This window comes from Schistocerca americana, chromosome 1 (genome assembly GCF_021461395.2).
Source record: "Schistocerca americana isolate TAMUIC-IGC-003095 chromosome 1, iqSchAmer2.1, whole genome shotgun sequence".
Taxonomy (NCBI): domain Eukaryota; kingdom Metazoa; phylum Arthropoda; class Insecta; order Orthoptera; family Acrididae; genus Schistocerca; species Schistocerca americana.
The window spans coordinates 5,417,019-5,432,546 of NC_060119.1; positions in this window are offsets into that span (position 1 = coordinate 5,417,019).

The following is a 15,528-nucleotide window of genomic DNA, read 5'->3' on the forward strand; positions in this document are numbered from 1 at the left end:
CCCGAGGCAGCAATATCGCCTTGTAGAGAAGTCGGCTGGAGGTAGATGTATTGACCCTCGACGCAATTTGAGTGTTCCATCGTCATTAGGAGGCCCTGACTGTTACAATTAACTATCAGTTTTTCTTCGGATTCGAAAATCTCGACTTACTGGAGACGGACCATAACGTGCCCGAGTCAGAAATATCCTCTTGGAGACCAGTCCGCTGGAGGACAATGTTTTGAATCGCGACGCTCCATCGTCCTTAGGAGGCCCTGAATGTTACAATTAACTATCAGTTTTGCGTCGAATTCGAAAACGTTGAATCACCGGAGACGGACCATGTGGTGCCCGAGGCAGCGATATCCCCTTGGAGACAAGTCGGCTGGAGGACGATGTAGTGAATCTCGACGCAATTTGAGTGTTCCTTCGTCATTAGGAGTCCATGAACGTTACAATTAACTATCTGTTTTGCGTCGGATTCGACAATCTAGACTCACAGGAGAACGACCATAAGGTGCCCGAGGCAGCAATAGACCCTTGGAGACAAGTCGGCTCGAGGCCCATGTATTGAATCTCGACGCAATTTGAGTGTTCCATCGTCATTAGGAGGCCCTGAACGTTACAATTAACTATCTGTTTTGTGTCGGATTCAAAAATCTAAACTCACAGGAGAACGAACATAATGTGCCCGAGGCAGCAATAGACTCTAGGAGACAAGTCGGCTGAATGACGATGTATTGAATCTCGACGCAATTTGAGTGTTCCATCGTCATTAGGAGGCCCTGAACGTTACAATTAACTATCAGTTTCGCGTCGGATTCGAAAATCTAGACTCACAGGAGACGGACCACATGGAGCCCGAGGCAGCAATATCCCCTTGTTGACAAGTCGGCTGGAGGTTGTTGTATCTACTCTCGACGCAATTTGAGTGTTCCATCGTCATTAGGAGGCGCTGATCGTTACAATTAACTATCATTTTTGCGTCGGATTCGAAAATTTAGACTCACAGGAGACGGACCATATGTTGCCCGAGGCAGCAATATCCCCTTGGAGATAAGTCGGCTGGAGGCCGATGTATTGATTCTCGACGCTATTTGAGTGTTCCATCGTCATTAGGAAACCCTGAACGTTACAATTAACAATCAGTTTCGCGTCGGATTCTAAAATCTAGACTCACAGGAGAGCGACCATAAGGAGCCCGAGTCAGCAATATCCCCATGGAGACAAATCGCGTGGAGTACTATGTATTTAATCTCGACGCAATTTGAATGTTCCATCGTCTTAGGAGGCGCTGAACGTTACAATTAACTATCATTTTAGCGTCGGATTCGAAAATCTACTCACAGGGGAAGATCATATGGTGCCCGATACATCAATAACCCCCTGGATACAAGTCGGCTGGAGGACGATGTATTGAATCTCGACGCAATTTGAGTGTTCCATCGTCATTAGGAGGACCTGAACGTTACAATTAACTATCTGTTTTGCGTCGATTCTAAAATCTAGACTCACAGGGGAACGACCATAAGGTGCCCGAGGCAGCAATAGACCCTTGGAGACAAGTCGGCTGGAGGAGGATGTATTGGATCGCGACACAATTTGAGTGTTCCATCGTAACTAGGAGGCCCTGATTGTTACAATTAACTATCAGTTTTTCGTCGGATTCGAAAATCTCGACTCACTGGAGACGGATCATAAGGTGCCCGAGTCAGAAATATCCTCTTGGAGACCAGTCCGCTGGAGGACGATGTTTTGAATCGCGACGCTACATCGTCATTAGGAGGCCCTGAACGTTACAATTAACTATCAGTTTTGCGTCGAATTCGAAAACGTTGAATCACCGGAGACGGACCATGTGATGCCCGAGGCAGCGATATCCCCTTAGAGATAAGTCGGCTGGAGGACGATGTAGTGAATCTCGACGCAATTTGAGTGTTCCTTCGTCATTAGGAGGCCATGAACGTTACAATTAACTATATGATTTGCGTCGGATTCGAAAATCTAGAGTCACAGGAGAAAGACCATAAGGTGCCCGAGGCAACAATAGACCCTTGGAGACAGGTCCGCTCGAGGCCCGTGTATTGAATCTCGACGCAATTTGAGTGTTCCATCGTCATTAGGAGGCCCTGAACGTTACAATTAACTATTTGTTTTGCGTCGAATTCGAAAATCTAGACTCAAAGGAGAACGAACATAAGGTGCCCGAGGCAGCATTAGACTCTTGGAGACAAGTCGGCTGAAGGACGATGTATTGAATCTCGGCGCAATTTGAGTGTTCCATCGTCATTAGGACGCCCTGACCGCTACAATTAACTATCAGTTTCGCGTCGGATTCCAAAATCTAGACTCACAGGAGAGCGACCATAAGGAGCCCGAGGCAGAAATATCCCCTTGGAGACAAGTCGGCTGGAGGACGATGTATTGAATCTCGACGCAATTTGAGTGTTCCATCGTCATTAGGAGGCCCTGAATGTTTCAATTAACTATCAGTTTCGCGTCGGATTCGAAAATCTAGAGTCACAGGAGACGGAGAATATGGTGCCCGGGGCAGCAATATCCCCTTGGAGACAAGTCGGCTGGAGGACGATGTATTGAATCTCGACGCAATTTGAGTGTTCCATCGTCATTAGGGGGCGCTGAACGTTGCAATTAACTATCAGTCATGCGTCGGATTCTAAAATCTAGACTCACAGGAGAACGAACATAGGATGCCCGAGGCAGCAATAGACTATTGGAGACAAGTCGGCTGCAGACCGATGTATTGAATCTCGACGCAATTTGAGTGTTCCATCGTCACTAGGAGGAACTAAACGTTAGAATTAACAATCAGTTTCGCGTCGGATTCGAAAATCTAGACTCACAGGAGAACGACCATAAGGTGCCCGAGGCATGAATATCCCCATGGAAAAAAGTCGGCTGGAGGTCGATGTATTGAATCTCAACGCAATTTGAGAGTTCCATCGGCATTAGGAGGTCCAGAACTTTACAATTAACTCTTAGTTATGCGTCGGATTCGAAAGTATAGACTCACAGGAGAACGCCCATAAGGTGCCCCAGGCAGCAATAGACCCTTCGAGACAAGTCGGCTGGTGGCCGATGTATTGAATCTCGACGCAATTTGAGTGTTCCATCGTCATTAGGTGGCCCTGAACGTCACAATTAACTATTAGTTATGCGTCGGATTAAAAAATCTAGACTCACAGGAGACGGACCATATGGTGCCCGAGGCAGCAATATCCCCTTGGAGACAAGTCGGCTGGAGGCCGATGGATTGAATCTCGACGCAATTTGAGTGTTCCATCGTTATTAGGAGGCCCTGAACATTACAAGTAACTATAAGTTTTGCGTCGGATTCGGAAATCTAGACTCACAGGAGAACGAACGTAAGGTGCCCGAGGCAGCAATAGAAATTTGGAGACAAGTCGGCTGCAGACCGATGTATTGAATCTCGACGCAATTTGAGTGTTCCACCGTCATTAGGAGGCCCAGAACGTTACAATTAACTATCAGTTTCGCGTCGGAAAAGAAAATCTAGACTCACAGGAGACGGACCTTATGGTGCCCGAGGCAGCTAGGTCCCCTTGGAGACAAGTCGGCAGGAGGCCGATGTATTGAATCTCGACGCAATTTAAGTGATCCATCGTCATTAGGAGGCCCTGAACATTACAATTAACTATCAGTTTTGCGTTGGATTCTAAAATCTAGACTCACAGGGGAACGAACATAAGGTGCCCGAGGAAGTAATAGGCCCTTGGAGACAAATCGGCTGAATGACGAGGTATTGAATCTCGACGCAATTTGAGTGTTCCATCGTCATTAGGAAGCCCTGAACGTTACAATTAACAATCAGTTTCGCGTCGGATTCGAAAATCTAGACTCACAGGAGAACGACCATAAGGTGCCCGAGGCATGAATATCCCCATGGAGAGAAGTCGGCTGGAGGACGATGTATTGAATCTCAACGCAATTTGAGTGTTCCATCGTCATTAGGAGGTCCTGAACTTTACAATTAACTATTAGTTATTCGACGGATTCGAAACATCTAGACTCACAGGAGAACGACCGCAAGGTGCCCGAGGCAGCAATAGAAATTTGGAGACAAGTCTTCTGGAGGCCGATGTATTGAATCTCTACGCAATTTGAGTGTTCCATCGTCATTAGGAGGCGCTAAACGTTGCAATTAACTATCACTTATGCGTCGGATTCGAAAATCTAGTCTCACAGGACAACGCCCTAAGGTGCCCGAGGCAGCAATAGACCCTTGGAGACAAGTCGGCTGGTGGCCGACGTATTGAATCTCGACGCAATTTGAGTGTTCCATCGTCATTAGGAGGCCCTGAACGTCACAATTAACTATCAGTTTTGCGTCGGATTCGAAAATCTAGATTCACAGGAGAACGACCATAAGGTGCCCGAGGCAGCAATAGATCCTTGGGGACAAGTCGGCTGAAGGACGATGTATTGAATCTCGTCGGAATTTGAGTGTTCCTTCGTCATTAGGAGGCCCTGAACGCTACAATTAACTATCAGCTTCGCGTCGGATTCAAAAATCTAGACTCACAGGAGAACGACCATAAGGTGCCCGAGGCAGCAATAGACTCTTGGAGACAAGTCGGCTGAAGGACGATGTATTAAATATCGACGCAATTTGAGTGTTCCATCGTCATTAGGAGGCCCTGAACGTTACAATTAACTATCAGTTTCGCGTCGGGTTCGAAAATCTAGAGTCACAGGAGACGAAGAATATGGTGCCCGGGGCAGCAATATCCCCTAGGAGACAAAACGGCTGGAGGACGATGTATTGAATCTCGACGCAATTTGAGTGTTCCATCGTCATTAGGAGGCGCTGAGCGTTACAATTAACAATCAGTTATGCGTCGGATTCGAAAATCTAGACTCACTGGAGAACGAAAAAAAGGAGCCCGAGGCAGCAATAGAAGTTTGGAGACAAGACGTCTGGTGGCCGATGTATTGAATCTCTACGCAATTTAAGTGTTCCATCGTCATTAGGAGGAACTGAACGTTAGAATTAACTATCTTTTTTGCGTCGGATTCGAAAATCTAGACTCACATGAGATGGACCATATGGTGCCCGAGGCAGTGATACCACTTGGAGACAAGTCGGCTGGAGGACCATGTATTGAAACTCGATGCAATTTGAGTGTTCCATCGTCATTAGGAGGCCCTGTACGTTACAATTAACTATCAGTTTCGCGTCGGAAACGAAAATCTAGACTCACAGGTGACGGACCATATGGTGCCCGAGGCAGCAATGTCCCCTTGGAGACAAGTCGGCTGGAGGCCGATGTATTGAATCTCGACGCAATTTAAGTGTTCCATCGTCATTAGGAGGCCCTGAACATTACAATTAACTATCAGTTTTGCGTTGGATTCTAAAATCTAGACTCACAGGGGAACGACCACAAGGTGCCCGAGGCAGCAATAGAAATTTGGAGACAAGTCTTCTGGAGGCCGATGTATTGAATCTCTACGCAATTTGAGTGTTCCATCGTCATTAGGAGGCGCTGAACGTTGCAATTAACTATCAGTTATGCGTCGGATTCGAAAATCTAGACTCACAGGAGAACGACCATAAGGTGTCCGAGGCAGCGATAGACTCTAGGAGTGGAGTCGGCTGAAGTACACTGTATTGAACCTCGACGCAATTTGAGTGTTCCATCGTCATTAGGAGGCGCTGTACGTTACAATTAACTATCATTTTAGCGTCGGATTCGAAAATCTACTCACAGGAGAAGGATCATATGGTGCCCAAGACAACAATATCCCCTTGGATACAAGTCGGCTGGAGGACGATGTATTGAATCTCGACGCAATTTGAGTGTTCTATCGTCATTAGGAGGCCCTGAACGCTACATTTAACTATCAGTTTTGCGTCGGATTCGAAAATCTAGATTCACAGGAGAACGACCATAATTTGCCCGAGGCAGCAATAGACCCTTGGGGACAAGTCGGCTGAAAGACGATGTATTGAATCTCGTCGCAATTTGAGTGTTCCATCGTCATTAGGAGGCCCATAACGCTACAATAAACTATCAGTTTCGCGTCGGATTCAAAAATCTAGACTCACAGGAGACGGACCATTTGGTGCCCGAGGCAAAATATACCTTTGGAGACAAGTCGGCTGGAAGACGATGTATTGAATCTCGACGCATTTTGAGTGTTCTACCGCCATTAGGAGGCGCTGAACGTTACAAGTCACTATCATTTTTGCGTCGGGTTCGAAAATCTAGACTCACAGGAGAACGACTATAAGGTGCCCGAGGCAGCAATGGACCATTGGAGACAAGTCGGCTGAAGGACGATATATTGAATCTCGCCGCAATTTGAGTGATCCATCGTCATTAGGAGGCCCTGAACGTTACAATTAGCTATCAGTTTCGCGTCGGATTCGAAAATCTAGCCTCACGTGAGATGGACCATATGGCGCCCGAGGCAGTAATACCCCTTGGAGACAAGTCGGCTGGAGGACGATGTATTGATCCTCGATGTAATTTGAGTGTTCCATCGTCATTAAGATTCCCTGAACGTTACAATTAAATATCAGTTTCGCGTCGGAAAAGAAAATCTAGACTCACAGGAGACGGACCATATGGTGCCCGAGGCAGCTGGGTCCCCTTGGAGACAAGTCGGCAGGAGGCCGATGTATTGAATCTCGACGCAATTTAAGTGGTCCATCGTCATTAGGAGGCAGTGAACATTACAATTAACTATCAGTTTTGCGTTGGATTCTAAAATCTAGACTCACAGGGGAACGACCATAAGGTGCCCGAGGCAGCAATATGCCCTTGGAGACAAATCGGCTGAATGACGAGGTATTGAATCTCGACGCAATTTGAGTGTTCCATCGTCATTAGGAAGCCCTGAACTTTGCAATTAACAATCAGTTTCGCGTCGGATTCGAAAAATCTAGACTCACAGGAGAACGCCCATAACTTGCCCCAGGCAGCAATAGACCCTTCGAGACAAGTCGGCTGGTGGCCGATGTATTGAATCTCGACGCAATTTGAGTGTTCCATCGTCATTAGGTGGCCCTGAACGTCACAATGAACTATCATTTTTGCGTCGGGTTCGAAAATCTAGACTCACAGGAGAACGATCATAAGGTGCCCGAGGCAGCAATAGAACCTAGGAGACAAGTCGGCTGGAGGCCGATGTATTGAATCTCGACGCAATTTAAGTGTTCCATCGTCATTAGGAGGCCTTGAACATTACAATTAACTATCAGTTTTGCGTTGGATTCTAATATCTAGACTCACAGGGGAACGACCATAAGGTGCCCGAGGCAGCAATAAACCCTTGGAGACAAATCGGCTGAATTACGAGGTATTGAATCTCGACGCAATTTGAGTGTTCCATCGTCATTAGGAAGCCCTGAACGTTACAATTAACAATCAGTTTCGCGTCGGATTCGAAAATCTATACTCACAGGAGAACGACCATAAGGTGCCCGAGGCAGGAATATCCCCATGGAGAGAAGTCGGCTGGAGGACGATGTATTGAATCTCAACGCAATTTGAGTGTTCCATCGTCATTAGGAGGTCCTGAACTTTACAATTAACTATTAGTTATGCGTCGGATTCGAAAAATCTAGACTCACAGGAGAACGACCGCAAGGTGCCCGAGGCAGCAATAGAAATTTGGAGACAAGTCTCCTGGAGGCCGATGTATTGAATCTCTACGCAATTTGAGTGTTCCATCGTCATTAGGAGGCGCTGAACGTTGCAATTAACTATCACTTATGCGTCGGATTCGAAAATCTAGACTCACTGGTGAACGACCATAAGGTGTCCGAGGCAGCAATAGACTCTTGGACTCAAGTCGGCTGAAGACACTGTATTGAATCTCGACGCAATTTGAGTGTTCCATCGTCATTAAGAGGCGCTGAACGTTACAATCAACTATCATTTTTGCGTCGGATTCGAAAATCTACTCAAAGGAGAGGGATCATTTGGTGCCCGAGACAACAATATCCCCTTGGATACAAGTCGGCTGGAGGACGATGTATTGACTGTCGACGCAATTTGAGTGTTCTATCGTCATTAGGAGGCCCTGAACGCTACAATTAACTATCAGTTTCGCGTCGGATTCGAAAACCTAGAGTCACAGGAGACGAAGAATATGGTGCCCGGGGCAGCAATATCCCCTTGGAGACAAGTCGGCTGGAGGACGATGTATTGAATCTCGACGCAATTTGAGTGTTCCATCGTCATTAGGAGGCGCTGAGCGTTACAATTAACAATCAGTTATGCGTCGGATTCGAAAATCTAGACTCACTATAGAACGAACAAAAGGTGCCCGAGGCAGCAATAGAAGTTTGGAGACAAGACTTCTGGTGGCCGATGTGTTGAATCTCTACGCAATTTAAGTGTTCCATCGTCATTAGGAGGAACTGAACGTTAGAATTAACTATCAGTTTTGCGTCGGATTCGAAAATCTAGACTCACATGAGATGGACCATATGGTGCCCGAGGCAGTAATACCCCTTGGAGACAAGTCGGCTGGAGGACGATGTATTGAACCTCGATGCAATTTGAGTGTTCCATCGTCATTAGGAGGCCCTGAACGTTACAATTAACTATCAGTTTCGCGTCGGAAACGAAAATCTAGACTCACAGGTGACGGACCATATGGTGCCCGAGGCAGCAATGTCCCCTTGGAGACAAGTCGGCTGGAGGCCGATGTATTGAATCTCGACGCAATTTAAGTGTTCCATCGTCATTAGGAGGCCCTGAACATTACAATTAACTATCAGTTTTGCGTTGGATTCTAAAATTTAGACTCACAGGGGAACGACCATAAGGTGCCCGAGGCAGCAATAGGCCCTTGGAGACAAATCGGCTGAATGACGAGGTATTGAACCTTGACGCAATTTGAGTGTTCCATCGTCATTAGGAAGTCCTGAACTTTACAATTAACAATCAGTTTCTCGTCGGATTCGAAAATCTAGACTCACAAGAGAACGACCATAAGGTGCTAGAGGCATGAATATCCCCATGGAGAGAAGTCGGCTGGAGGACGATGTATTGAATCTCAACGCAATTTGAGTATTCCATAGTCATTAGGAGGTCCTGAACTTTACAATTAACTATTAGTTATGCGTCGGATTCGAAAAATCTAGACTCACAGGAGAACGACCACAAGGTGCCCGAGGCAGCAATAGAAATTTGGAGACAAGTCTTCTGGAGGCCGATGTATTGAATCTCTACGCAATTTGAGTGTTCCATCGTCATTAGGAGGCGCTGAACGTTGCAATTAACTATCAGTTATGCGTCGGATTCGATAATATAGACTCACAGGAGAACGCCCATAAGGTGCCCCAGGCAGCAATAGACCCTTCGAGACAAGTCGGCTGGTGGCCGATGTATTGAATCTCGACGAAATTTGAGTGTTCCATCGTCATTAGGTGGCCCTGGACGTTACAATTAACTATCTGTTTCGCGTCGGATTCGAAAATCTAGAGTCACAGGAGACGGAGAATATGGTGCTCGGGGCAGCAATATCCCCTTGGAGACAAGTCGGCTGGAGGACGATGTGTTGAATCTCGACGCAATTTGAGTGTTCCATCGTCATTAGGAGGCGCTGAGCGTTACAATTAACTATCAGTCATACGTTGGATTCGAAAATCTAGACTCACAGGAGAACGACCATAAGATGCCCGAGGCAGCAATAGACAATTGGCGACAAGTCGGCTGCAGACCGATGTATTGAATCTCGACGCTATTTGAGTGTTCCATCGTCATTAGTAGGCCCAGAACGTTACAATTAACTATCAGTTTCGCGTCGGATTCCAAAATCGAGACTCACAGGAGACGGACCACATGGAGCCCGAGGTAGCAATATCCGCTTGTAGACAAGTCGGCGGAGGAGGATGTATTATTGACTCTCGACGCAATTTGAGTGTTCCATCATCATTAGGAGGAACTGAACGTTAGAATTAACTATCATTTTTGCGTCGGATTCGAAAATCTAGCCTCACATGAGATGGACCATATGGTGCCCGAGGCAGTAATACCCCTTGGAGACAAGTCGGCTGGAGGACGATGTATTGATCCTCGATGTAATTTGAGTGTTCCATCGTCATTAGGAGGCCCTGAACGTTACAATTAACTATCAGTTTTGCGTTGGATTCTAAAATCTAGACTCACAGGGGAACGACCATAAGGTGCCCGAGGCAGCAATAGGCCCTTGGAGACAAATCGGCTGAATGACGAGGTATTGAATCTCGACGCAATTTGAGTGTTCCATCGTCATTAGGAAGCCCTGAACTATACAATTAACAATCAGTTTCGCGTCGGATTCGAAAATCTAGACTCACAGGAGAACGATAATAAGGTGCCCGAGGCATGAGTTTCCCCATGGAGAGAAGTCGGTTGGAGGACGATGTATTGAATCTCAACGCAATTTGAGTGTTCCATCGTCATTAGGAGGCGCTGAACGTTACAATTAACAATCAGATTCGCGTCGGAAACGAAAATCTATACTCACAGGAGACGGACCATATGGTGCCCGAGGCAGCAATGTCCCCTTGGAGACAAGTCGTCTGGAGGACGATGTATTGAACCTCGATGTAATTTGAATGTTCCATCGTCATTAGGAGGCCCTGAACGTTACAATTAACTATCAGTTTCGCGTCGGAAACGAAAATCTATACTCACAGGAGACGGACCATATGGTGCCCGAGGCAGCAATGTCCCCTTGGAGACAAGTCGGCTGGAGGCCGATGTATTGAATCTCGACGCAACTTGAGTGTTCCATCGTCATTAGGAGGCGCTGAACGTTGCAATTAACTATCAGTTATGCGTCGGATTCGAAAATCTCGACTCACAGGAGAACGACCACAAGGTGCCCGAAGCAGCAATAGAAATTTGGAGACAAGTCTTCTGGAGGCCGATGTATTGAATCTCTACGCAATTTGAGTGTTCCATCGTAATTAGGCGGCGCTGAACGTTGCAATTAACTATCAGTTATGCGCGGATTCGAAAATTTTGACTCACAGGAGAACGCCCATAAGGTGCCCGAGGCAGGAATAGACCCTTGGAGACAAATCGGCTGAATGACGAGGTATTGAATCTCGACGCAATTTGAGTGTTCCGTCGTCATTTGGAGGCCCTGAGGGTTCCAATTAACTATCAGTTTCGCGTCGGAATCGAAAATCTAGACTCACAGGACACGGACCACATGGTGCCCGGGCAGCAGTACCCCTTGGAGACAAGTCGGCTGAAGGACGATGTATTGAACCTCGACGCATTTTGAGTGTTCTATAGTCATTAGGAGGCGCTGAACGTTACAATTCACTATCATTTTTGCGTCGGGTTCGAAAATCTAGACTCACAGGAGAACGATCATAAGGTGCCCGAGGCAGCAATAGACCCTTGGAGACAAGTCGGGTGGAGGACGATATATTGGATCACGACAAACTTTGAGTGTTCCATCGTCATTAGGAGGCCATGAATGTTATAATTAACAATCAGTTTTTCGTCGGATTCGAAAATCTAGACTTACTGGAGACGGACCATAAGGTGCCCGAGGCAGCAATATCCCCTTGGAGAACAGTATGCTGGAGGACGATGTATTGAATCGCGACGCAATTTGAGTGCTCCATCGTCATTAGGAGGCCCTGAACGTTTCAATTAACTATCAGTTTTGCGTCGGATTCGAAATTGTAGAATCACCGGAGACGGACCAAGTGGTGCCCGAGGCAGCGATATCCCCTTGGAGTAAAGTCGGCTGGAGGACGATGTAGTGAATCTCGATGCAATTTGAGTGTTCCTTCGTCATTAGGAGGCCCTGAACTTTACAATTAACTATCAGTTTTGTGTCGAATTAGAAAATGTAAAATCACCGGAGAACGACCATAAGGTGTCCGAGGCAGCAATGTTCCCATGGAGACAAGTCGGCTGGAGGCCGATGTATTGAATCTGTACGCAATATGAGTGTTCCATCGTCATTAGGAGGCCCTGAACATTTCAATTAACTATCAGTTTTGCGTCGGATTCTAAAATCTAGGCTCACAGGGGAACGACTATAAGGTGTCCGAGGGAGCAATAGACCCTTGGAGACAAATCGGCTGAAGGATGAGGAATTGAATCTCGACGCAATTTTTGTGTTCCATCGTCATTAGGAAGCCCTGAATGTTACAATTAACAATCAGATTCGCGTCGGATTCGAAAATCTAGACTCACAAGGGAACGACCATAAGGTGCCCGAGGCAGCAATATCCCCATGGAGAGAAGTCGGCTGGATGACGATGAATTGAATCTCGACGCAATTTGAGTATTCCATCGTCATGAGGAGGCCCTGAACGTTACAATTAACTATCAGTTTTGCGTCGGGTTCGAAAATCTAGACTCACAGGAGAACGATCATAAGGTGCCCGAGGCAGCGATAGACCCATGGAGACAAGTCGGCTGGTGGCCGATGAATTGAATCTCGACGCAATTTGAGTGTTCCATCGTCATTAGGAGGCCCTGAACGTTACAATTAACTATAAGTTTCGCGTCGGATTCGACAATCTAGATTCACAGGAGAACGACCATTAGGTGCCGGAGGCAGCAATGTCCCCTTGGAGACAAGTCGACTGGAGGCCGAAGTATTGAATCTCGACGCAATTTGAGTGTTCCATCGTCATTAGGAGGCCCTGAACTTTACAATTAACTATCAGTTTTGCGTTGAATTCTAAAATCTAGACTCACAGGGGAACGACCATAAGGGGCCCAAGGCAGCAATAGATCCTTGGAGACAAATCGGCTGAATGACGAGGTATTGAATCTCGACGCAATTTGAGTGTTCCATCGTCCATAAGGTGATCGAGGCATGAATATCCCCATGGAGTGAAGTCGGCTGGAGGACGATGAATTGAATCTCAACGCAATTTGAGTGTTCCATCGACATTAGGAGGTCCTGAACTTTACAATTAACTATTAGTTATGCGTCGGATTCGAAAAATCTAGACTCACAGGAGAACGACCACAAGGTGCCCGAGGCAGCAATAGAAATTTGGAGACAAGTCTGCTGGTGGCCGATGATTTGAATCTCTACGCAATTTGAGTGTTCCATCGTCATTTGGAGGCGCTGAACGTGACAATTAACTATCATTTTTGCGTCGAATTCGAAAATCGAGTATCACAGGAGACGGACCATATGGTGCCCGGGCAGCAGTACCCCTTGGAGACAAGTCGGCTGGAGGACGATGTAGTGAATCTCGACGCAATTTGAGTGTTCCTTCGTCATTAGGAGGCCCTGAACGTTACAATTAACTATCAGTTTTGCGTCGGATTAGAAAATGTAAAATCACCGAAGAACGACTATAAGGTGTCCGAGGCAGCTATGTTCCCTTGGAAACATGTCGGCTGGAGGCCGATGTATTGAATCTCGACGCAATTTTAGTGTTCCATCGTTATTAGGAGGCGATGAACATTTCAATTTACTATCAGTTTTGCGTCGGATTCGAAAATCTAGACTCACAAGAGAACGACCATAAGGTGCCCGAGGCAGCAATATCCCCATGGAGAGAAGTCGGCTGGAGGACGACGAATTGAATCTCGACGCAATTTGAGTATTCCATCGTCATTAGGAGGCCCTGAACGTTACAATTAACTATCAGTTTTGCGTCGGGTTCGAAAATCTAGACTCACAGGGGAACGACCACAAGGTGCCCGAGGCAGCAATAGAAATTTGGAGACAAGTCGGCTGGAGGCCGATGAATTGAATCTCTACGCAATTTGAGTGTTCCATCGTCATTAGGAGGCGCTGAACGTTGCAATTAACTATGAGTTATGCGTCGGATTTAAAAATCTAGACTCACAGGAGGACGCGAATAGGGTGCCCGAGGCAGCAATAGACCCTTGGAGACAAGTCCGCTGGTGGCCGAAGTATTGAATCTCGACGCAATTTGAGTGTTCCATCGTCATTAGGAGGCCCTGAACGTCACAATTAACTATCAGTTATGCGTCGGATTCGACAATCTAGACTCACAGGGGAACGACCATAAGGTGCCCGAGGCAGCAATAGACCCTTGGAGACAAATCGGCTGAATGACGAGATATTGAATCTCGACGCAATTTTAGTGCTCCATCGTCATTAGGAAGCCCTGAACGTTACAATTAACAATCAGTTTCGTGTCGGATTCGAAAATCTAGACTCACAAGAGAACGACCATAAGGTGCCCGAGGCAGCAATATCCCCATGGAGAGAAGTCGGCTGGAGGACGATGAATTGAATCTCGACGCAATTTGAGTATTCCATCGTCATTAGGAGTCTCTGAACGTTACAATTAACTATCAGTTATGCGTCGGGTTAGAAAATCTAGACTCACAGGAGAACGATCATAAGGTGCCCGAGACAGCGATAGACCCTTGGAGACAAGTCGGCTGGTGGGCCGATGAAGTGAATCTCGTCGCAATTTGAGTGTCCCATCGTCATTAGGAGGCCCTCAACGTTACAATTAACTATAAGTTTCGCGTCGGATTAGAAAATCTAGACACACAGGAGAACGACCATAAGATGCCCGAGGCAGCAATATCGCCATGGAGAGAAGTCGGCTGGAGGACGATGTATTGAATCTCGACGCAATTTGAGTGTTCCATCGTCATTAGGAGGCCCTGAGCGTTACAATTAACTATCAGTTATGCGTCGGATTCGAAAATCTAGACTCACAGGAGAACGACAATATGGTGTCCGAACCAGCAATAGACTATTGGGATCAAGTCTGCTGAAGAACGCTGTATTGAATCTCGACGCAATTTGAGTGTTCCATCGTCATAAGGAGGCCCTGAACGTTACAATTAACTATCAGTTTCGCATCGGAATCGAAAATCTAGACTCACAGGAGACGGACCATATGGTGCCCGAGGCAGCAATGTCCCCTTGGAGACAAGTCGGCTCGAGGCCGATGTATTGAATCTCGACGCAATTTGAGTATTCCATCGTCATTAGGAGGCCCTGAACGTTACAATTAACTATCAGTTTTGCTTCGGATTCGAAAATCTAGACTCACAGGAGAACGACCATAAGGTGTCCGAGGCAGCAATAGACTCTTGGAGACAAGTCGGCTGGAGGACGATGTATTGAATCTCGGTGCAACTTGAGTGTTCCATCGACATTAGGAGGCCCTGAACTTCACAATTGACTATCAGTTATGCGTCGGATTCGAAAATCTAGACTCACAGGAGAACGACAACAAGGTGCCCGAGGTATCAATAGACATTTGGAGACAAGTCGGCTGGAGGCCGATGTATTGAATCTCGGCGCAATTTGAGTGCTCCATCGTCATTAGGAGGCGCTGAAGTTTGTAATAAACTATCAGATATGCGTCGGATTCGAAAATGTAGACTCACAGGAGAACGACCATAAGGTGCCCGAGGCAGCAATAGACCCTTGGAGACAAATCGGCTGAATGACGAGGTATTGAATCTCGACGCAATTTCAGTGTTCCATCGTCATTAGGAGGCCCTGAAGTTACAATTAACTATCAATTTTGCGTCGGATTCGAGAATCTAGACTCACAGGAGAACGACCATAACTTCC